Source organism: Onychostruthus taczanowskii, unplaced genomic scaffold (genome assembly GCF_017590055.1).
Source record: "Onychostruthus taczanowskii isolate IOZ18803 unplaced genomic scaffold, ASM1759005v1 scaffold4, whole genome shotgun sequence".
Classification (NCBI taxonomy): Eukaryota; Metazoa; Chordata; class Aves; order Passeriformes; family Passeridae; genus Onychostruthus; species Onychostruthus taczanowskii.
Window position 1 is genome coordinate 383,466 of NW_024501459.1, and position 23,859 is coordinate 407,324.

Here is a 23,859-nt window from a genome sequence, read left to right on the forward strand (position 1 = left end):
GCTGCGTGACCTCTGATTATGAAGGATGGAAACATGCACATACTAAAGCTGTGTTGGTGCAGAAGGACTTCTTGCAAAATTCCAGCTTTCAGTGTCAGATGCATAAGATCACAGAGATGCTTATCATCATTAGACAGTGATTTGTTCTTGAGAGTTCTGAACCATTCCAGGACCCCAGTACTTCCAGAAAGAAATCCTTATGTTTCTAAACACTTCTGAGTATTTTTTGATGTTCTCCTCATAATGGCTCTTCATAGGAAAATGAGAAGGCTTCCTAGAATTAGCATTTGCTAGGAAAACCCTATTAATGCTGCTGCTGTTTTATAAGCAGCCAGATGTCTGCATTCTCCTGCTTCACACCGTGTACCCACTGCAGTCTAAGGGCTACCAGTGGGGAGAGAGCAGTGGGGATCCACATTGCCCTGGAGGCTGATTAGTTGGGTCATGTCATGCTTCAAAGACAGAATTGTTCCTTGGGTAAACTCCTCTGAGCAGGGAAGAAGCAGAGCCTCCACTGTGCCATGTGTCCTTGGGAGGTGTGGACTTGCCCATCACCCCAGTAGCTGCAGCATTGTCCTGGTTCTGGCCCTTGCACATGGACTTGCACTCCCATACATTTCAGCAGCCACCCTGTACCTTTCCTGAGGGAAAACCTGCTCACACAGAAATGCTGAAATATTTTCGCCATTGGAGCACATCTTGGATGGTAAATCAAGGCTTGAATCCTCCCCACATGGTCTGAGCTGGGGCTTGGTGAGGGTGCGTGGGATCTCCCTGTGCTGGGTTTCCTTTCCTTTCCTCTGGAAGAGCTACAAGCTGCTGGGTGCAGGCCAAGGCAGAGGAGGCAGCTGATGCACACCCCATTCTTGCCCTAACATGGAGCGAGGACAAGGCTGCAGGGCACACATAGATACAAAAGCTTTTTTTTTAATATCAAGGCTAAGAACAAAGCACCTTGTATAGCAAAGTGAATTTTACAGCTTTTTTCCAGCCTGGAAAAGGTCTTTCAGAGCAGATAGTGCTGGCAGTAAGTCTGCAGGCTTTACTCGAGGTAGTTTAACTCAAACTGTTTTTTCATTCCTGAAGATTTTAAATTGTCCTCCCACATCCACAAAGTTAAACAAAAGCAGTGACTTTAAAACAAAATAACCCAATAAAAAAGCCCAAGTGAAATTCGTACATTTTTTCAGAGCAGCTTCCAAAAACCTGCCTGTAATTGTAGTTCTTCAGAGGACTTGCAATTTATGCATAGCCTCTAAACATCTCCCTCAATCAGTAAGTTTTCTGATGCCATGTGAAGTACAGGAGTATAGCACTGCCAGCACTAGAGACGCAAATATTCATTGTGTACAAGCAAGAGGACAAGGTATGTATAAAATACTTACAGAATTACGCAGCAGCTATTACTGTCATAAAAATGTTGGCAGCTGAGCACAGAGGAGAAGCCAAAATATCTTCCCCAGAGAGCAAAAGAGGAGCAGGACTGAGCAGTTAGATGCTGGCTCTGGGAACTGAACCATCCCCGTGTGTGTAGCCACTGTGCATGCTGTCTCTTGCCTGGGAAGGCTGCTGCAGCCTGTCCCCCCACAAACAAAGGTGCAAAAGCCCTTACATGAATGAGAGGGGAAGATGGAAATTATCTACAGAGGAAGGAAGTCTTTTGAGAATCACAGCTCACTGTTTCAACTGCTTAAGGAAAAGCTTGTTTATAATAGTATCCTGTCAATAGGAGGTGTCTGTGTAGGTGGGTGTATATATGTACAGAATATATGTGTATGAGGAGAAAGAACTTTCACTGTGGTCTGTCAGCCTTAAGCACATGGCTTCTATTTTTCCTTAAGCCCTGCAACTTCATTAAAAAAGGATAAAAAAGACATTAAGAAACTCCCAAGGTAGAGTGCATGTGAGTGTGTGTGTGCGAGGGAGTGTGAGTAATTTATCTTCACATTTAGCTGGAGCCTTGGTATTGTCAAAGCAGCTGAATCACTGCCTGGGAGCTGCCATCTTTGCCATGGTGATAATTTGTCAGAGTGCCAACACTGCTGCCTACTGTCTCTGAAGAGCTGACCTTGTAACAACATCAACACTCTTTCTTTGGCTTTTGCTGACATACTCTAGGCTCTGGAAACTGTTTTCAAAACAAATATATAATCAAGTGCTGTGCTTGTAAAAGCAATTGTGTTTCTGTCCGTCAGATTATTTTAGGGTGTCTCGCCTGCCAAAGGGTAAAGCAAAGGAACAAACAGGCAGGACACAACTCCACATAAAAATGAGGGGCTTTCCGTATACAGGAATGATGGGAATCAAAATTAACCAAAACATCACAAAATCAGGAGTTAATGGTAAAGGGGCAGCTTATGACTCCTTGTGCTGTTCCATTGTAAACTTTTGTTTCTTAAAGCAGAGCTCTGCAGACAACAGGAAGAACACACAAGGGCCAGAAGCAAGGAAAGCTCTGGATTTAATGCATGCTATTTACTGGCTTTCTTCACGCTGGCAGGAAAAAATTGCCATCTAAAATGCTGATGGAAATGCTGATGAGAGAGGCTTAGCTTAGCAAGTAGGGTAAAAGCATTGTCAGTACCTGAAAATACCAATTTTCTTGGCACTAAGTTTACACTACTCTGTACCAGGTAACCTGACAAGTTCAGGCATTCCCCAGCTGGAGGACTATCTGAGCACTTTGTATTCCCTCTCTTCATGGAGATGTACCAAACTCCATTGCTCTCTGTGTGTCTAATGTGTTTTCCAGGGTACAGCTGCAAAGGAAGCAGAACAAGCCAGACACACGACTCAACTCACCCCACACTTGCTATGATTTTGACTGGGGGGCCAGTGGCAGTGAAATGCTGTTACTGATCTCTTTTCTTCTTGCTGTCTTTACTAAACTAAATTAATACAGCACTCACTGATGTCCTAAATGACACTTAATGGAAAGATTTTGTGATATCGGAGACCAAGTAGTGAATGCATGACAGGCTTTCCTTAAAAGCTGCCATGCAACTTACAAAACCCATACATATGGTTAGGTAACAGCAGTTGTGATTTTAGATATGGGATTGGAAAATGCAGTTAGATTAAACCTAATACTCTGTAGGTTAAGACCAGAATGAAAGATGTAGCTAGCCAAAGTTTGGGGGGCAACACCTTCATGAGACACCCCAGTTTTCACTCCCCCTCAGAGATCTATTTTCAGGTGTTGCCAGAAAGGAGAACACTGTCATTTATACCAACATGTTTCCCCTGGAACCTTCTGAAAGTGCAGTCCTTTGGATCTATTGAAGTCAGGTGAATATTTTATATAGCCAAAGTTTCACTTCTGCATGTAGAGGTAAAAGTTACTCTTGATTTTTTGTAACAGAGGATAAAAATTGTGTTGTTTGTCCACTTTCTGACTTATTTACTTGAAAAACCTCCAACATAAAGCACTCTGAATTCAGCTTCTTCTGACACTTAGAGGAGCTTTGAGATTTGTGGGATGTGGTTCACATGCGTCAATGTATTGCTCTGTCTTTATGTGTACATGTTTGTGTATATATATTTATATATATACATATATGGCCAGCAAAACTGCAGAAAATTGTATTTGAGAGAAACAGCAAGCAAATTATATTTGACTTTGCGTTGTTTTCCAGCTTGCTTGTGTTTGCAGTTTAGTGCTGGATTTTAACCTTCAAGTTTTCTGTTTGGGCTACATTTTCTTTTCACATCTCTTCCTGTTTAGCACTTTCAATCAGAAGGTCAAAGAAACAAACTAACAATCAGGAAAAGACTGAAAGCAGGATTCTCAATGATGTGAAAATAACTTGCCATGAGAGTTATTTTTGGCCTTTTTGGAGGCAGAGGGTTAGGCTGTTATCTTGGACATTGGAATGATACAGCATCTCAACTTGTAAGGAGTGAGTGCTCTAAGTTGCTGGGCCTGTTGCATGTTGTCCAAATGGAATGTGCAAGTTTAACTTTGAAAGGAGCATTTATGCCTGAAAAGAAAGAGGTTTTGTTGCCTTAACCAAAGGCATAACTGGGAATGGAAATCTGAATGATCTCCAAGCTATGGTGGACAGGCAGTGACTAAATCTTTTTAAACATGGCCACCCATATGCGTTCAGATTTGGGAAGGCTTAGGAGCTTGTTGGGTGGGCCATGTCTAAAATGTTTGCCTGAACCAAAGTTATAACAGAAATTTGGTGCAAATTGGCCTCCTGAGATACTCCTGAAAGCTCAGTTGTCTTTGCAATGGAAACACGAATTTTTTCTGATTATAGTGAGAAAATTTAGTCGTTTAGTGCCTGAAATCAGCTCACAAGACACATGGGTTATAATTCATTCAACTTTATATTAAAAGCAGACACTAGGCTTTAGTGAACTATTTTCAAGCTAAATGTCAATCCCTGTAACACAGAAGAATGCTTCTTAGAGGTATAGCTTCTTCAGGATGGATGGCAAAAAGGACTTTCAGAATGACTTTCCAGGGGACTATAAGTTGTTACTGGCAGTGCATGATTTTAGGTAATGGATTTATTGGCTTATGCTATTTTTTTCCTTCCTGTGTGAGTGGGATCACACAGCAGAGACCTTCCCAGCATGCAGCCCTTAGTAATAGGTAAGGAAGATTTTTCTATCAAATGACAAATGAGAAATTGCTCCTTGTGAGAAAGCTAATTTGACACTATCTGAGGCAGACCTGCTAGGATTTCTACCAAGTAGTGCCTAAAAAATGCAAATTGCTTTTAAAAAATGAATATTTATTGTTTACTTCTGAAGACAAGGGAGCCATGCATTAGCTGCTCAGTGAGCAGAGTATCAAGCTGGACCACAGAAGGAGAAGAGGAAAATACCATGGAAAATAGGCCCGTAGGCTGAGCCAGATTTTTTCCTGATTTTGTGCATAAAAAGGTCTTGTTACAGCCATATCCTTTAAGCCCTGTGGAGTCAAGATGCATTGCCAAGAAAGGCTTTTGCATCTCTGATCGCATGCTGCCTTCTCCACCAGCCTGTATTTTTCTAAAAATAATCCTGATTTCATACCTTAGCTGATGGACCTTCTAGCAGCCGTAATAGATGCAGCCTCCCTGGAAAACAGTCAGTAATATGTAAAAGCATTGGATCCACTCTTTGAGGGGGGTTGTACAGAGCTTTTGAAGAGGCATCCTTTGTATTTTGAGCTGTGCTAAAATGTAGTGAGCTTATCCCAAGCCCTTTCTCCTTCCTTGGAACAAGCAAGTCACTACTGAATACCTGGTATCTAACTCATCAGAATAACAAGAATTCCTTTTTTTCCTTTAAAACAAGCAAAATCACTTGGCAGGGGGCAAATAAAGGATTTGTTTTCCTATCCATTGGGAGATTTGTCAGGCAGCACAGCCTGAAATATCTGCTTGGGGTGTGTGACAGTCACTAACAGTGGAGGGAGCATCCCAAGACAGGTGTCATATTCTCCATTTGATAAGCAGGGAAAAGAGCTGCCCTGCAATTGGCAGCACAGCTTTTGTGGGCTCTGGGTCCGTGTTGCTGCACTGTCAGTGGCAGATCCCTTCTCCCACGCACTCTGCTCAGCCCTCATCGTGCCACCATCCTCACAGCTGTGTCAGCTCCTTTATCCATTTGGCTTCCGGGATGCTGCTATGCCAGATCTGCTGCTGGAGCAGCAGTAATGTACAGCTGTGCATATTGTGGATGGAAGAGCTTGTAGGCAGCCCTGAGGTGTCATACGTGTATTCACCAGGGTGCCAGAGGTAGGGAAAATATGCTGATGGTCATTCAAAGTATTTTCCCAGCACAGAGATGACTGTGGCTCGGTGACTCCCTGAACCAGAGGTGAGGTCTCCACATTTAGCAGCATTAGAATATGATGATGTGGTGGTGTGACTGACCCCAGCCTTCATTCTCTGGGTCTGCTCTAAGTGGTGCTTTCCCTCTCCATTTATTCTCCACAGCAAAAAACAAAGAAACTGGTGTAGTTTGATATGTACCTTGTAGTCATGCTGCACCCAGGACTGCTCCGCCTGACCAAGTAAAGCTGAACTTCAAAATTCACTGTGGATGTATCTGTATCCGTAAGGTTTCCCAGGATATAACCAGATGGCACCAGAGCAAACCATACCAACATTGATATAGGAGGGAGCACTTTCATGTGGCAGATTGACCCTGGATTGACTCCAGCTGCCCATCAAAGCTTCTTTGTCACATTCCTCCTCAGTTGGGCAGGGAAAAGAAAACACTGTGAAAGGCTCATGGGTCAAGATCAGGACAGAGGGAGATCACTCAGTAGTTATTGTCACAGAACACTTGGGGAAGTTACATTCATTATCAAAGGAGGATAATGAGAAATAAAATGAAATTTAAAACTACTTTCCCCTTCCCCTTCCCTTTTTCCCAGTCTTGGCTTAATTTCAAATTTTTCTGTACTTTGTTCCTCCCAGTACCACAAGAGGGAGGGGGAATGGCAGTGACAGTCAATTCATCACACATTGTCTCTGCTGTTTCTTCCTCTTCAAGGAGTCAAGAAGAAGACTTATCATACTCTTCCTCTGCTCTAGTGTGGAGTCCCTCCCATGGGAGACAGTTCTCCATGAACTTCTCCAACATTTGTCCTGCCAACTGGCTGCAGTTCTTCATGAACTGCTCCAGCATGGGTCTCCAATGGCTTCACAAGTCCTGCCAGCAATCTGGCTCCTGTGTGGGCTCCTTTGTCCATGGGGCCACAAGTCCTGCTCCACCATGTGCTTCTCATAGTGTCACATCCTCCTTTGAGCATCCTGCTGCCTCTGGTGTGGGGTCCTTCATTGGCTCTAGGTGGATATCTGCTCCACCATGGACCTCAATGGGCTTCAGGAGTCTCCTCTCATGCAAGAGCACCTCCTGCTGCTGCTTCTTCACTGACCTGGGAATCTGCAGAGCTTTTTTTTTCACATATTCTATTCCCTTTCTCCATCTGCAATAATTTTTTTGTGCTACCACTGTTGCTGGTGGGCTCAGACTTGGCCAGCATCTTGGAGCTGGATAGCACAGACTCCATTGGACATGGGGGAAAAGCCTCTAGCAACTTCTCCCAGAAGCCAACCCTGTAGCCTACCCTCTACCAAAACCTGTCCACAAAAACACAACACACAGCATTATGCAGAGTTGTCCTCTGCCATTTTAAGAGATCAAGAAACTATTAACAGAAAAGCCTCAAGTAGTTTCTGTCACCCAGGAACATGTACAGGATCAAGAGAAAAAATCAAAAAACTGTAGTGCATCAAAGAAGGCAAGCAGCATAGATGGCATCCATGTGCAGGTGTTGGCCAGCTTATCCCTGACTGTTGTTTGACAGTACAGCACATCAGGCTTTTGGCTCCTAGAAACAGCTTCAGGGTATCTAACACCTAGCACTGGGAGAGGAGATGGCAAAACACTGATCCCTGGTTTGCAGGCTCAGGGTCACTCAAAAGGCAGAGTGATCTCGTGTGCGCAGTGTCAAGCCAACATAAGCTGTGCCTTGTATGCTGAGGCAGGTTTGACACCAAAGTGCTTGTGTGACAGTCTCAGATGCAAGTCACTCAAAAGGCAGAGTGATCTCCTGTGCGCAGTGTCAAACCAACATAAGCTGTGCCTTGTATGCTTTGGTTTGACACCAAAGTGCTTGTGTGACAGTCTCAGATGCAGATCAGGTTTGTGCTGCTAAAGTGACCTGTCAGTCACAGGCTGCTTCAGTGGCCCTGGCATCCCAACGTCAGCTCAAGTGTGGAGCGAGCAGGTTGAGCACTTTGTGTACACACACAGCAGGATGATCAAGTGGGCTTAATGAAAAAAAAAAACCACACAAAATGAAAGGCTTTCCCTTCATCTTCTCCTGGGTCTTATCACCAGCACAGAAATGTGTGAACTTCATTTAAACAGTTTTTTCTCTGATGTAAGAATTCTGATCTTCAGTATTATGTCTAATTCAGTGTGTCTCACTGTCGTCCTGATGCTACACAATTTTGCAGTGTATCAGTAGTACATTTCTCCCTCACCATCCCATATTATAAGGGGTATCACCTAAAATGTGAATTGCCCAGTCTAATAAGCATAGAAATTTTTACTCTGACTTACTTCACCTTTAGAAAACACTCTGGAAGTTAGCAGCTTTTTGGCTTAGTTGTGCTGGACCAGAGCCATCCACTGCGAAGTCAGTACCATCACCATGTTTATACTGCTGTGAATAGGGAGCTGGGTCCACTTGCCTTTGGGTGTGCATTGGCACAGCAGGTCCTGCAGCCAAGTGCCCTTTGAGACTTGGAGAAGAACCATCATTTTGCTTTCACTCTGTGGCCAGGGTTCAGCGTAATTTTAAGGCCTTCATGGAAATAGCAAGAATGTAATATTATGTGTGTGAACAGTATTGAAACTCTGGGGGTTGGGGCAAGGGGAAACTTGGTCTATAAAAACATTGGCAAGTACTGTTTTGCCCTTCGTTTGAAGTACTGATGTGTTCAGTAGTTAGTGAAACACAGAGCATTCACAAACAAAGAAAACTGTTGAGAGTAAACAAAGATTTTCCCAAGGGCATTTGTGGCTGCTCAGTTTAGAAATTTAATCTGAAGGTCTCCCTCGGTGAAATGGGCTTTCGATTTGTGTCTTACCAGTTCATTTTTGAGGTGATTGGATTGGAAATTGTTGTAAGATACTGGAAATTACTACAAAATCCTGAACCATTTAGAGGTCCTCTACAACAAGAGGTCTGCAAAAGCCTGTACTGTTGAGAAAGGCTATACAGCAACGCCAGAGCTGTATTTATTGTTTTAGCAAATAAATTTGTCAAGCTGTCAAAGTAAACAAGAAAGAGATTTCTCAAAGACACGCACATTGTATACCTGGGTGAATTCCTTGGGGAATCCTTTTCTTCCTCAGAAGGTGGTGCCCTTCATATCCTCACTTGGGTCAGGATTAAGCACTCTTAGGCAGAAGGATGAAAACTGGTGCTGTTGCTTTAGTGAGACAGTGGGATGTTTATGCTTTTGGCTCACTTGGATTTATTGCTCAGTTATTAGACTGTGCCCTGACAGTGATGTGTGAGAGACAGGGAGAGCTATACATTTCTGCCTGATTTCTATTAACAGCCTCCCGAATAACAGCCTGTGTTAACAGCTGCTTTATCCCTTTCATGTTGAGGGAAGACATGTCTGAAAGCTTTTATACTGTCCTGGTGAGTTAGGGAGAGAAAGAGGGAGCCCTCATCGCCAGCTCAACCTTTACGTGCAGTCCATTTATTTTTTTCACAAAGAGCAGTGAAATTCAAGGCATGTTGTAATGCTCATTGCTATTTTCCTATCTCCTTATTGATGCAACAGTTTAGAGAGAGGCTAACAGGTATGTAACTGATGAACTGCTAAGGGCTGAATGTTCAGGACTTATTGTTACCATGTGAGTGGTAAGTGAAAGTCAACCAATCAATCAGTTTCCCTCATGCTCTTCACAGCGAATCTTTAAGTTGATCCTGGTGGAGAGAGTGATGTCTTTGGGTAAGAAGGAATGGTGTTTTACTCTGTGCAGCTACACTGCAAGAAGACTGTATGTGTGTTATGTGAGATAATTTAACTGTGCTTCTGTGTGTTTGCGTGGAGTGAGAAATGTGAAGCACTCATGCTGCTCGGAGAAGACACTGCCGGTGCTGTTACAAGACACAAGGAACATAGGAACTGAAAATTCTGAGAAAATCTCCATTAAGACCCAAACTGACTCCAGGATGGGTTTACTCAACGGCTCCAGAAACTACTGATAGGTTCATATGAGCATGAATAAATGATCGTTAGTAATAGTTATGATTCATAGGCAAGGGATGTGTGCCTTACAAGAAAGTTTTCTTTATAGCTGCTCACACCTTCCACTCTCTATTTTCACCATCATTTGCCTCTGCTGTGTCCCTTCTCTCCTGCTCTGATCCTATCTTTCATCATTACCTGTTACTCAGCCCACTTCTTCCCTTCTCCCCAGTATCTTCTGGTGTCCCAGGCCACTCTCCTGCCCAGGAACTCCCCTTTCTCCCGACTATCTGACTGGTCTGGCTTGCTTGCAGTCCTCTCTGCTGTAACAAACACTGCCCTGGGGCTCAAAGGAACAAGGTAGTCCTTGTATTCATATCCGGCTGGTGCTGAGCCTGCTGGGTTATTGTCCAGACAGTACTAGCAGGAATGGGCTGTCTTGGATATTTCTAAGATTCTTGTCTATGTGATCTTATTATCACACCAGGCTCATAAATGTCTGTGTCCCCAGAAAAATGCTGTGAGATAAGATGTGCTATTAATCCTGTTTTATAGACAGCGGACTGGAATCAGAAGAAACAGGGAATTAAGCCAGAATCCTCCTGAATGACAAATTAGGAGCATAATGCAATCTTTATGAATATGTTCTTTGTTTCAATTTGCCTGGATAGTTTTTTTAAGTATGATTGCAAAAGAATGTGGTTATTTGGGACATGGAGAATGCTGAGCTACTCAGCTACTTTTTTTGTTTCAATTTTTACCAGCAAGTGCTCCCACCACACCACCCAAGTCACAAAAAGGTAAAGGCAGGGACTGGGAGAATGAAGAACCACCCACTGTAGGAGAAAATCAGGTTTTAGACCATCAGAGAAACCTGAAGGTGCAGAATTCCATGTGACCTGATGAGGTACATCTGTGAGTCCTGAGGGAACGGGCAAATGATGTAGCTAAGCCACTATCCATCGTACTTGAGAGGCTGGGACAGTCTGATGAAGTTCCACTGATTGGAAGGGGAAGGAGAACCATAGGGGAAGCATAACCACCATTTTTAAACAGGAAAAACAGAATGGGCGCTATGGGTGGACCACTCAGTGGATAAGGAATTGGCTGGATGGTCACACTCAGAGTTGCAGTCAGTGGCTCGATGTCCAAGTGGAGAGCAGTGACTTGTGGCATTCAGGGGTTGGTGGTGGGACCAGCACTGCCGAATGTCTTTGATGGAGAGCGGGATCAAGTGCCCCCTCAGCAGGTTTGTAGATGACAAACTTGTGTGGTATGGTCAATACGCTGGAGGGACATGGACAGGCTTGAGGGTTGGGCCTGTGCAAACTTTATGAAGCTCACCAAGAGCAAGTGCAAAATCCTACACCTTGGTCAGGGCAATCCTAAGTACAAATATGAGCTGGGTGGAGAATGGATTGAGAGCAGCCTAGAGGAGAAGGACTTGGGGGTGCTTGTGCATGAGAGGCTGGACATGACCCAGCACTGTGCTCTTGCAGCCCAGAAAGCCAGTTGTGTCCTGCCCAGCATCCAAAGCTGCATGGCCAGCAGGGTGAGAAAGGATTCTACCCCTGTGTCCAGCTCAGGGGTTCCCAACACAGGAGCAGCTTAGACCTGCTGGAACAAGTTCAGAGGAGGCCACGAAGATTATTGGAAAGCTGAAGCACCTCTCCAGTGAACACAAGTCTTGAGAGTTGAGGCTGTTGAGCTTTGAGAAAGGAAGGCTCCAGGGAGTCCTTATTGCAGCCTGTCCATACCTGAAGCCAGTCTCCAAGGAAGCTGAAGAGAGACTTTTTAGAAGGGCTGAGAGTGAAAGGACAAGGGGCAATGGCTTTAAACTGACATTAGGTTGAATGTAAGGAAGAAATTTTTTATTGTAAGGATGTTGAGGCACTGGAACAGGTTGCCCAGAGATGTGGATGCTCCATCCCTGGAATTGTTCAGTGCCAGGTTGAATGAGATTTTAAGCATCCTGGTCTAGTAAAAGGTGTCTCTGCCCAGGGCAGGGGGTTGGAACTCCATGATCTTTAAAGTCCCTTCCAACCCATGAATCTGTGTTGGAAAAAGTCCCAACCAACGTGCCTTTTCACAGTAAGTGTACTTACACAGTACATTTTTTCTTACAGTGCACTGTAAGAAAAAGTCTCATATTTCAGGTGCAAGTTTTGAGCTCACTGAGCAATGCTTGCTGCAGTGTCTAAGCAGATAAGCTGATTTCAATTATCTTTCATTTGATTGCTTTCTATTTGTTTTCAGCACTGTCTTTAAAAAAATAAAAGAATAAAAGACCCCAACATTTATTTAAAGGTATCAGTACTGGATTTAGCTGTAGCAAAAGTTAAGTGAAGTTAATCTCTGCTGGGGAGAATGGAGATTTAAACTGACCTCGCAGGAGAATAAATCAGGAACTGAACAAAGATTTTGAGTTGCCCTCAAGAGAAGCAGAGGTTGCAGCACTGAGCTGCAAATAGCCCCAGGTATGAGCTGACTACACAAAGGAGAGAGTCCTGATTGCCCTTCTCTCAGTTGGTCCATTCTACTTCCTGCCAGCTGTACTAAGCAAGAAAAATGGACCAAACAGAAGAACTCCTAGGCAAACTTCCCATTTGGAAAATCAGAGCTACATGAGCTTTCTCATGTGCTGTCTGTGAGCCTTTTCCTTTCTGCAGACAAGGTGAGGTACCCAGGTGCCTGGCACATTCTCAAAAACTGGTCCTTTGCGACTGTGTGGTGAGGAACAGGTCCTGGAAACAAGTCCTTGGTACATCTATCCCCTCATTCCTCCAGGCTCAAGAGAATCTGAGCCCAGGATCCCGTTAGGCCAGCTCAAATAAAGAGTGGCAGCAGAACTGGAAAGTTCGCTCCACACTCAGCTACTAGTTTTAAGTATTTATTGCAAATACTTAAGTACTTAAGTGATTTCTAACATGTGTCCTCTTGTAATTTTTTCTAAAACAAATTTCCTGTTGTAAACCAAAAATAATACACCTAGTTATGAATGATGTTGCTTTTACTGTATTCCTTAAGACTTTACAACTTGCTTCTCACCCCTTGATGGAACAATTCTTAATATACAGTGTTCTCAGTGATACCAAAATATAAATTATAATTTGCTATATTTTCAAAGATACATTTCATTTTGAAGTAGTTTTGCAAAATGTCTGGTATGTTTTACTATGAAAAAAAATTTCCATTTGGAAAGCAACCTTGTTGCTACTGAACTGGAAAAAAACAAAAGTTTTGGTGTCAGATGGGGCAAGTTCAGGAGCAGAATTTCAAAGGAAAAAGTAAAGCCAGAAATCCACAGTTTTCTCTGAACATCAGTAGCTTTGATTTTTAAGTAACTGGTTGAATATGGTATTGTCAAGGTAAATGTAGACAAATCCTTTAAAAACCAATTTTTAATTACAGATTCTCTGAGAAGTTTGTCATTGTTAGTCATAATAAGACCCCAGTGAAAGCAAAGCAAACAGATCTGATGGACTAATGCTACCAGAGGACAGTCAGAATGGATGTAGAGTCGTTGCTTAAGCTGTGTGGTGTATTTGTCCCTTCTCCTATAGTACAAGGAGATAAAAATATTGCTCTGTGTGGTTTGCATTTTGGGTCTTGCTTCCCCCACCCCTGAAAACTTTCATTTTCCAGTGCAGGAAATATCCATTTCATTATGCATTTTTTTTACCACAGTTGAGTGACTTGTCATGCTCATATTGGCTCCGGTTGCTCTATGATCTGCAGACATTTCAGCAGTTTCTGTAGTGGCTGCTGCCCTGGCTGCCCAGGCCAGATGCCCAAGGCATGCAAACACTTTATTTGCGTTCTTGCTCCCACGTGCTGACTGGTTTGGTGCTGGTTAATTAAAACTGGTTTAATCATCTGCAGCTGTATTCAACTTGATTTCTTCACATACAAATTCCTAACTATCTTCCCCTAGCATTTATCTGGAGATATGTTAATAACATCTGTAGAGATAGATAAGGATAATGTCAAGATTATCTGTATTTACGCAAGTGTTTCATTTGGAGATCCACAGTGTAATGCACCAGTCATTCCTGAGTGCTTGAATTCCACGAGGGCAGTCACCTCCATTTCCTGGGCCAGACTGCCCAGGTCTTTAGGTCATAAAGGGTTTTGACTCTTCAGGTCATAGAGGGTTTTCTCCTGCAGTGCTTGATGTGGAGAATCATCCCTGAGAATGGACACCTGTTAGTCACCTGACAAGCTCTGCTGTTTCTGCTTGCAGGTGAAAATATAACAGGATTCTTGGGTATCATGAACATCCTCTCCCCCTTAAACAAACATCCGGTGACTCAGGTTTCCTTTTGTCCAAAATTGCTGAAGAGGCGCTTTAGAAAGAAGAACAAGTTGCATTAGGGTGCAAAAAGACGTTGCTTTTAATATGTTCAAAGCTGCTTAAGGAGAAATGGATCCCACAAAACTCAGGATAAGTACAGGATTTAGAGTGTCTTTTAGAGGTACTTTATAGCTTCCATCACAGGTGAATAGTAGCTGAGAGAAATCCTTCCCGTCATATAAATGTGTTTCATTGATTTACATCTGGAATAAAGGCAAGATCGGGGGTTCTTGCATGAGCCTGGGAAGAAATGTCACTATATCTTGTACATCCATGTATCAGGAAAACAAGAGTAAAGGTGCAAGCATGGCACTAGCCTGAAGACTAGAAACTTCTGTCTTCAGAAAGGGCTGGATCTGGAAGGGAATAGGTCTGTGTGTCCTCCAGCTCCCCTACACAGTCAAGAACTTCCAGTGTCTCTAAGGTGTGAGGAAGTGAGTACTGGAGTCCTGGGCTCTCTTCCCGCCTGCCGGGTACACATGAAATAAAGAGGATTTTACAGAGCAGAGGCAGAAGGGGAGAAGTTTAATCAAGTTTGGTGGTGCATTCTCACTGGCATGCATCTTTTTAGTAGAACTGGAGTGGGAAATGTGAGGCTGCAGGCAAAGTGAGACGTGATTAGATATAGCTCATTGATCAGGGAACTGACAGTCAGTGAAAGAGGATAGTAGCACACAATGCTAGGTTTTAGGACAGCTGTAGGTGAAACGTGCCATGGTACTGGGACATCTGGCTTCCCAAATGTCTCTGCTGATCTTTCATATGCAATCAAATCAAAACTCTCCCTATTTTATAATTTTTGTCCTCTTTCATCTTTTTTGCTATGGATGGCAGACCTATATATTCTTCTCAGTGAAAAATTCAAAGACTTAGGGACCATGCTTCTATTTAAATGCCGAAGTTTAATGTGGTCAGGGGACCAGACGAAAAGGCAAGGGGGATTTGTCATTTATCTTTTTAACTTTAGCCAGAAACTAATTTTAATTTAAATTTGTTTTCGGGGAAAAGTATGGGCCTGAGTATTGCCATAGTATGTGGCATTTTCTAAACTGTCAAACATTGTTTCTAAAACTATTTTGATAACACTCAGTTCTGTTGGGTTCACAGTTACAGATACCTTCTTGCTATGGCAATTGTCTGATACAAATACCAGATGTTGCTATTGGAAGAAAAGCAGTTGTAGTTAAATTTAGGTAAAAATGAAGGAAATAAAGTGTTGTCAAAACAAAGATGATAAACTGAGAATACTTCACTTTTCAACTGATACTGAAACTAGAGCTTAAAATAACAACAATGAAATTGCTAAAATACATTTGACCAGATTCTTCAAAATAAAATTAAGACATTTCCTTGTTCAGTGAAAATTAATTAAAACTACTGTTTTACTTAATATGAATACATTTTGGGTTGGTGCTCTATTTTTAAATGATCAGGAACCCAATGCTGAGAGTCACTTTTTCAATATGAACATCCAGGCTGTTTTAGTGTGGTGTTTTAAGAATAGTGTAGGTCTCCTCAGGAAGGCAGGGACTGTTTTGCCTCTCTTTTAATCAACATCATTTGTTCACTTTCCCTCATTGGCCTCTCAGAGCAAAAGGCTGCTTATCTACTCGAATGGAATGGTAACTTCTCTTCTTTTGGAAAAGCACAGGGAGAAGATTTTCATTTGAGTGTTAAGTAGGAAATGAATCCAGCCTGTCAGAGCTGGAAACCAAACGTATTAACTCTTTACAGACTTTTCTGCCAGAATGCTTTATGCCAAAACTCTGTATGGAATGTTTTCAAGGGAAATCAGTTGGATAAGTGTCAGGAGAAGGCAAACCAGACAGCTGGCTTCAGCAGTGCTTGTGCTACCCACAGCCTTGACTCCGTCCAACAATCCCAGATGGATTCCCCAGCAACCCAGCTCAGGGGTGGTACCTCTCCTGGCTACTGTAGTTCCTACTCTCTCTCACCATCTTGTCCCTCTGTTTTTAAGCTGCTCTTGGCTGTGGTTGAGTTTTTTCGCACACTGTTAAGGGGGGCAGCTGCCCACAGCTTCTCTCAGCCTTTCTGGGGACCCCCTCCCCTGCAGAGCCATGCGCAGGGAAAAAGGGTGGACACAGGAAAGGGTCTTCCAGGTGAACCCACCAGATATGGGTGGAAACCACTTGCCCGTTGAGATTTGGGAATAGGTTGTTACAGTAATTTGAAGTTTGTTTCTGGCTTTTTGGCTGAAGGTTGCAACAAACTGGTTGCAGCTGAAGCTGGAACCCTGTTCAGCCACCTGAGTTGATGGCAGGCATCCAACCTGACTAATTTTAGACAGGATGCTCTTTGGTTTCCTGCACATTTCACACTTCAATGAGTCAAAGTGAAAGTAAGTGTGGATATTATGAACGAGGTCCCAACTTCCACTTAGAGCTCTTTGGACACTGGCGTGTGTATTGTATGGCCAGATGAAAGCAGCGAAATGTCCCATTGCAGTGTCCTCAGCTGGATGGAGAGTGTTTCATGTACTGCACAGTGACAAAGTTCACTGAAACATGATGGTCAAGTTTATTTCATTTTGTCTTCTTGCACCTTTCCTTTTGTTCCCCATATAACTGTACTTCAGCATACTCCCAGCAGGAATGTCAGGCTTGCCTTGGTAAAAGTCATGTAAAAACCTGCACTGTGGTTTATACTGTTTGTAATCGCATTTTATAATGTGATTATAATCACATTTTCCTCGAAAATTTCTCTAGAAAGGCTTTTACATTCATCACAGTTCTGTTCCTTGTACTTACCTTCTGTGCTAATAGCAGATAGACAGTTATACCTACATATTATTGTAATTGTAATTGTTGATGGTGCCCTATTTTAGTTCACACAATTTCTTTCTGTGTAGTAATAGATTTGCTGAATCTGTCCATTTTTTCTTTTACTAAATTAAAAAGAAGACACATTAACATGCTTTCAAAGAGATCTAGGGAGAGGGAAGCCACTACCTCCCAGTGCATGAATTTAAAAAAAATGCTAATAGGCCCATAAATGAAAATCAAGAGTTGTTTTTATTTCAAACAGCTGCATCTCTGTCAATGCAAGATTTATTGGTTTCCAGTCCTCCCAAGACTTAGGAACGTGCTTAGTTGGACTCATTGAATTGAGAAGCAGACTTTCTTCCACACAGCAGAGCAGGGGTGCAGGAGCCAGCAGATCCTGTGAGCCTCACTTGTGCTTTGGCTGCACGGAGCACAGTGACCTCCAGCAGTGAGTCTATTCAGAAATACTGGCTCTGTTAGGTGTAACACAGGGCCTTCAGAAAGCCAGCTTATATCTGATTTGCCTTCTTGAAGTCAGCCATGTGATGGAGATGTGTTCTGCAAAATATGATGGATAAAATAGCAGAGGATTTAGGCTTGTACATACAGCCTTACCTTGTGCTTGGTTTGTCTGTGGTGCGGGTGGAGGCTGCCTTGGACCAGGTAAGGCAGTGTTCAATCTTTGTTTCTCTAAAGTCAGTGCATGAATGTGGTTTTGGATCCCCTCCAGAGCTCTGGGGCTCTTGTCACTTACAGGGAAACATTCACTCAGTTAAGAGCAGTGAGGAGGTGGAAGCATCTCAGGCACATTGCTGCTTCCTGCTGATCTCCCAGACTTATTTTGGCAAGTTGCTAAAAGGGACAAAAGATGGCTATTGGCAAAGAACTATAAGTAAAAGCATTGGGGGTAAGATAATAAAGCAATAAGTAAAATTGCACAAAATCCTACATTTGGCCTTCCTTCAAAAGTATAGATGAGTGCCATGAAGTGTAATCAAATATTAAAGTAAGAGTTAAAAATACTTTTAGCTTAATGCATTTCTCTTAATCTCATATTCGTGTTACTTTTATTCTGTTACTGCTCACCTCTGTTTTTATATTAAAAAGCTGCACAAATAGAAGTACAAAGTGCTGTTCAAACCATAAAGCAAACAAAAGAAAATAAAAATATACTTATTTATAGATTTTTTTTATTTGAAGTCATTTTACTTAACATATAGTGTAATAATAGCATATTTGAAAATTGAAGATGTGATTATTTGGAAAAAAAAAGTATGTTTGTATTGTATGTTTTAAGGACTGTTCTTGTTAAATACTATGGTTCTTTTTTTAGTGAGAAGCCTTGTCAAACAAAATTGTGTTGGGTTTCTGTTGCTTGAGGGCAAAATAACTTTCATAGCATTGAGGGAGGCATGCTGTTGCAGCCCCACAGCAAGAATGCTCAAGCTGCCTGGCAGCACAGGAACACAGCAGCAAGCTTGAGAAGACATGTGTGAAAGCAGATAGATAGGAATTTGTTCTCGTTGCCATGGTGTTGGACACTGTTTACTTCACCTATGAGCTGAGTCTGGTTCTTCCCCTGTCTTCAGGAAACCTGCAGACCTGACCTGTAGCCAGGTACGGCTTCAGAGAGGCACTCAGCTCCCCATAGCGTATGGACAAGAAATGTATGGATTTTTTATTTTCTTTGAAATAAGGTTTCTGGCATTTGTGGCTGAGGAGGAAAGCCCCAGCTGGTGAGGTGTGCATTATGTGTGCAGTGGTGTTTCAGGTACCTGAGCACACGGCCAGCTGGCCCTGCGTTGGCAGCAGGAGGCCCACAGAGATGGGGGCTGTTGCTTCTGTCCCCCAGGCCTGGCACTGGCGGGTGAGATCAGGGCTGGTCCTGAGGTTCATTTAGCTGGTGGCCTCTTTGCTCCAGTCCCACCCTACCTCCAGACCACAGGATTGCTCTCAAATAGAGATGCTTAGCTGTTCTGAAATTTGTGGCAGCTTAATGTTTATCACAGATGAGGAACCGGATGAGCGCTGCACATCACTTTCCCTCATAGTATGTGCCAAGCTGTAAATATAAAATGCCAGGTTGTGGTTATAAAAGCAGGCTGTAAGATAGATATGGCACACTTCCCTCGATACCCTTAAACTAGGTAAAAGAAAACAGGCCAGACATGCATATCCATTTTATCTTTTCAGCTACTAATGTCATGGTGCTGTCTTTCTTCAGTGACTTTGGTTTTATCATGGTGCTATAACTGCCAGTGGACTACTGAACTTAAAAGGTTATTGGCATATCCTTTGTAATTTTGAAAATAAAATATCCTTGTCTCCCTCTGGCTGAGTGGTTAAATCACACTACAGTGGCCCTACTTGACAATTTTCTCATGAAAGACTCAAATCCTAGGGTTAATTAAAGCATGGAATAAGTATCTAGGGAGGCGTATGTAAGTGCTAACAGGATTCCTACTACATATCTACAGAGGCAAATATTACCATGTATAGTTTATGCTAAACTGAAAAAAAAGGAAATCTTTAGATCTCTTGCAAGGCAATTTTTTTATATTTTGTGACAGATGTAGGCAAAAAAAATCCTTCAAACTTAACAAAACAAAATTTGATAATGACAGTATGTAAATATATCCCTAATAATCATAGGGATTAAACGTTCTGGGATATTGTGTAAAGCTTTGTATTTGCAGGAATCTTAGTACCTGTTCCTATTAGAGGAAACTGGATCTGGGATCAGAAAGCAAGGAAGACTGCTGTGTCTGACTGAAACTGCTGGGGAAACTTTCGCAATCCAAATTATCTACTGATAACACAATCTGGCCAGTACTGCAGGGCAGAATATTATGGAGAAGAACTGCATGACTCATAATGATAAGTGATCAGAAATATTGCTCAGCTCCTTGTCTAAAAGCCCTGGTTCTGAGAACATCCACTGTCACTCACCATCCAACCCTGGCACAGGCACTGACCCCGAGGGAAGGGTGGCACTTCCTGACTTCCACCCGCTTCCTTGGCTGGCCTCCATTTTGCCTACAAGGTTTGTTTTTCTGTACTGGGTTGACTTTCTTCAGTTTGTGCTGGTTAGGTCAGGTAAAGGCAAATACATGGATGAAGTGACCTAGAGCTTCAGGCAGAAGCCCTCACCACTATTCTCTCAGCAGCTATAACCACTCTGGCATAAGGGCATTCTGCAAAAGGGCCCTACAGCCCCTGGATTACCTGGATTTTACTCTGCACTCCAGTCATTTATTTTGCTCATTTTAAAAGAGGTTAAGTTTTGTCTGCTTGGAGCAGAACCTTAGGAGATGTACTGATACCATCTGCTTTAAGCGTCCAACTTGGATGCATTTCAGATGACAGCGTTATAAGCAGCAATTCCCAGTAACTTTGTCATAGAGAGGCAGGTGCCTCCACATGAGCAATTCAGGTCATTCATGTTAGATGCTTAAAATAGAATATATGCAAATTCAGACTGTCTGCTGCCTTCACCTCATCCATTGCTTACGTCTGTTTATGTCTTAAAGGTGATTTCTCATTGAACTGCTGAAAGAGACCTTGCACTCTTTTGAAATGGTCTGCCCATGTGAAAAAAAGGGTGTCTGTGTTGGGCCAATAACTGCATGCCAGTTACATGCCAGCATGTGTGCCCCCAGCATGCACTTCACACCTAAGCTGCTTGGGGGTGCACCTTGGAGGTGCTGATGGGTGGGCAGTGGTGGGGGACAAGCGAGCAGGAGATTTGGGCAGGAGCAGCCCCATTGCTTTTGGGTGAGTGGCCAGAGGCCAGTGGCTGGGCTGATTTAGCCTCGATGGTTTTTTGAGGCAGTTTGAGCTCTTGCCTTTGCAGAAATATGTTAAAATATAAATGAAGAAATGTGTTTCATATCAAAGCGTCTCTGCAGGAGTGTAAGCAACCGTGGTGGTAGGGAACCTAATTGCCAGTTTATTTGTGGATATTTTTTTAAACATATCCTTTTGAGAACCATTAGAAAAAGGCTGTTTCATCAAACTGCTCCCTGGCCCCTTGTGTTTGCATGTTTGCTCTGCTGCTTTGGAAGTGCTCGAGCTGTCACTCTGCTGTAGAGCTGTAGTCCAGTCTTCAGACATTTGTTTCCCCCAGTGTTACAGTGCTGCTTCGTGGCATCCCTGGCCTTGTGTTCAGTGCCGTAGTAACCATTCTCTGGAAGGGCAGCAGGACAAGACAGGAACATGTCAAGCACGTAGAAGAGAGAGAAAAAATGCAGCACCTGACTTGACAAAGTCTTGACATGGATGGCAAATATTTGACAATGTTTTGTGGTGGCTTGTGAGTTCTCCCCAGGAAGGAGAAATACGGAAACAATTCAGAATAGTGAGCAAAAATTCCTAGTGGCCCACCAGTAGTTAACAAGGGAATTGCACAGACCAGTCCTGTGTTGGAAAGAATATGCTGCTTGTAGCAGCATGGGGAACACAGGTCAAACCCTCCAGTTCCTAGGCTGTTCACAGGCACTCTTGGGGAAGAGGTAGGAATGGTGAAAAATAGGCTGGAAATTATATATATCCTCCTTGCTTGCTTGCTTGCTTCCTCTCTTTTTTTCTTCCCTTGCCCATGTATCTGGATTTTTTCAGTTGTTCAGCAGTCCTGTAGGAGCCAGCTGAGAAGCTGGCAGGCATCTTGCAGGCATCCATGGAGGTGTATGCAGGCAGGGTTGCTGCACTTGCTCTCTGCCAAGGTAGGGTCCCTCGTTTGGCTTGGTGTGGCAGTGTACTTGGGTGGCACTCCTGTCTTCCCAGCCACCCCCGGCGTCCATTGCTGGTATGCAAAAAGCGAGGCTGAGCCCAGGCTTCAAGGAGTTTTTGCTCATTCTGACCTATTTAGCTTAAAGTGCTTTATTTTGCATTCAGAGTTTAATCTCAACCAGAGGCACACACTCTGTGAGGAATCCAACTCATCAAGTAATTGAAATAATTTTTTGGGACACTGTGGGTTCTTGCACCATAGGGCTTGAGTGTTTATTTGACTCCCAGTGGCATGCACTGCCAGTTACCAGATAGTTGGATCCTCAGGGAGGAGGGGGAACAGGGGGAAGGAGGAGCTGTAAAGACTTTAGTTGTCATAACCTTTTTTCAGCTATTACAAGATAAGGGCCCAGTTTCGTAACACAAACTCTGCCTGCCTTCAGTGCAAGGTCTCTCCCGTGCTAATCCAGAGATACTTTTACTGTCTCTTCTCTTTGCCTTCCCAGCAGTGCTGGAACTGGAACAGAAGAGTTGCAGTGTTGTGAAATGTTTCAGACACAGAGAGGATTCTGCATTGTATTTCCACCAATGTGGCCTGAGGCCATATTTTAATTTGAGAAGGGCATCAGGGTCAGCTGGAGCCCAGACAGGTTTGTTAGCAGTGGTGCAGCCACAGCCATGCACTCTGGCTGGCCCTGCCCTCCCATGCAGTGGTTTGCATGGGGCTTGGAGGTTCTGCAAAGCCAGCTGGATCCATGCTGTTGGGGCTTGCAGAACCCTGAGGTGATGTCCAAGTGATTGCGAGATTTGCCTGAGTCCAGCATGGCAGGCTGGGCGCCAGAGCTGGCACAGCATCTTGTTGACACCCCTCAGGAGCCAACTGGGTGCCCTTGCACTGTGCCCAGCAGCTCTGCTGAGACATCGGGGCTGGCTCAGGCAGGATGCATCTTGGGTCAATGGGACTTAATGGTCCTGGCTCCTTGTGAAAGCAATTAAATGAGGAAAGAAGACTGGGCACTGGTCTCTGTAAAAAGAAAGCTTAAAACTCAGATCATCTCTGGCTCAGAAATCTGGCATCAAACAGACCCAACCACAGGTTGTTTCCTTTTAGTATCTCGCCATCTCCTGGGTTTGCAGCTCAACCTTCAGCCCTTTGGGCAGCATTGGGGAGGCCTTTTCTGCCTGTTGACCCAAGCAGCTGGCTGGTGCCTGGGCAGGGGTGCTGTGAAGGAAGTCATGCTGTCTGTCAGGCAAGTGCAGCAGCGAGATGTGACTCCCTGTGCCATTTCCTGCTTGGCTTTGGCAGTGCTGGAGCAGTGCCGTTACGCCATCCCTTGTGCTCGCACTGCCTTTTAAAGGGAAAGTCTAGTCTCAGCAGCTGCTGCAGGCTGAGTTCATCCAGAGGGAGTCAGAGTTCATCCAGAGGGAGTCAGTACCCACAGGAGCCAGGCTTTACCTTTATTTTGTATGGCTCAGGTATTGTCGGAAAGGATCAGTTATCCTATGGCAGTAGGAACAGACCCCTCTAGAAGGTTCAGTAGCATTTCTTCTGAGAAAATATTTTGATGGGGAAATAGCCATTCATCTTACAAGTGCACATGTGCTTGATGCCATCTGTGTCAGGCAGCCCCTGCCCAACAGGTGTTTAAAGAAAGGCAGAGTAACCTTCCTCTGAGTACATTTGACATTGGCTCCTTCTCCTGTTGCATTTCCCAGGTAGTTATTAACTGACTCTGTTCCAGAACAGTGAGCACGCAATGATGCTTCAAGCCGTGCCCAGCCCTTTCCGGACAACAGTAACTGCCATCTGGAAGCTGGTTTCCACCTTTCTTAGCACATTCCAAGTGCTTACCTGTGTTAAAAAAGTCCCTGAAGAGTTCTGGGCTGTTTTGCATTACTGACAGGCACAATTTCTAAAACTGTCTGGATTTTCCTGCAGGTCCCCTGAAGATTTTTACAAATCCATGGGATGAAGGAGATCTGGGTTTGGAAGGAACACAGCAGGAAAGATAAAGACTGTGAAAGCGTGAAATCATGAGTGACACGGGAGGCTGCTTTTGGCCTTGGGACATCAGAGAAGACATGAATTATTGAAATTATGGCTCTGTTAATCTGTGTGTTGTCAGCCCTTCTATAAACAGTGAGCAGGTGCAAGTCCTGTTGAGTGGGAAAGCCCTCTGGTCATGGAGTTGGGGGGGGGACTTCTGCTGGGGCTCCAACCTGCAGCTTCAGCTGCCTGACCTGGATGATTTGTTGGCTCAAAGTGAGA

At 43.6% G+C, this 23,859-nt stretch overlaps 1 protein-coding gene across 20 annotated transcripts in view; it reads left to right on the plus strand.

Moving 5' to 3' along the window:
• Positions 1 to 23,859, plus strand: part of DTNA (dystrobrevin alpha) — a 221,049-nt gene that overhangs the window by 71,841 nt on the left and 125,349 nt on the right. Inside the window, exon 2 of one of the 20 annotated variants that reach the window (XM_041412834.1) lies at positions 23,530 to 23,738. The exons of the other annotated variants lie outside the window; for them this stretch is intronic. The gene's annotated coding sequence lies outside the window, so the exon portion shown is untranslated. The remainder of the gene's footprint in view (positions 1 to 23,529; positions 23,739 to 23,859) is intronic. 20 annotated transcript variants of the gene reach the window in all.